The sequence below is a fragment of the Etheostoma spectabile genome, chromosome 15 (genome assembly GCF_008692095.1).
Source record: "Etheostoma spectabile isolate EspeVRDwgs_2016 chromosome 15, UIUC_Espe_1.0, whole genome shotgun sequence".
Lineage (NCBI taxonomy): Eukaryota > Metazoa > Chordata > Actinopteri > Perciformes > Percidae > Etheostoma > Etheostoma spectabile.
In genome coordinates this window covers 9,343,953-9,344,518 of record NC_045747.1, presented here as the reverse complement: position 1 = coordinate 9,344,518, position 566 = coordinate 9,343,953, and the positions used below count along the sequence as shown (strand labels likewise).

General features: G+C 32.9%; 1 protein-coding gene across 3 annotated transcripts in view; it reads right to left on the bottom strand.

Moving 5' to 3' along the window:
- The window catches only part of LOC116703032 (ubiquitin carboxyl-terminal hydrolase 22), a 44,805-nt gene that overhangs the window by 33,608 nt on the left and 10,631 nt on the right, over window positions 1-566 (bottom strand). The gene's annotated exons all lie outside the window — the stretch shown is intronic.

Genomic DNA, 566 nt, shown 5'->3' with positions numbered 1-566 from the left:
TCAAAAATCTCATTGTGTAAATAACATTTTGTTAAAGCGCCAATAGTCAACCATACAATATCATTGCAATATCGACATTGAGGTATTTGGTTAAGAATATCGTGATATTTGATTTTCTTTATATCGCCCAGCCCTAAGCTGACTGCTTGAATTTGTTGACCAAACAATGTGTAGCAATATATAATGCATCGGGATATCTAATCGATTCAAGGACAAGGTAATCATAATCTAATCAATACAATTCATTCATAAACGGTGGTGGATATTCGTCTTAACTATGCAGAATTGCTTTGTGTTCCATTAAACTATGTGCATCCAAATGCCTTGCCAAATTAAGTTCTGTTTAACTCTCGCTCTCTAGACAAGACGTACATTTGTTTGATAGTCGAAATGTCACACAAACTTTCCATCCCTAATCCACATCTCCTTTATACACTGTACAGTATGTATTAATTAACCCTAATGTTGCTGCTCTAAATCTTGATCTGATAAACAAGTTGATCCATGTTTTTAGCCACTATACTGTACTGTATAGTTAAAGATCATTTATTTTTTTGTTTAAAAAA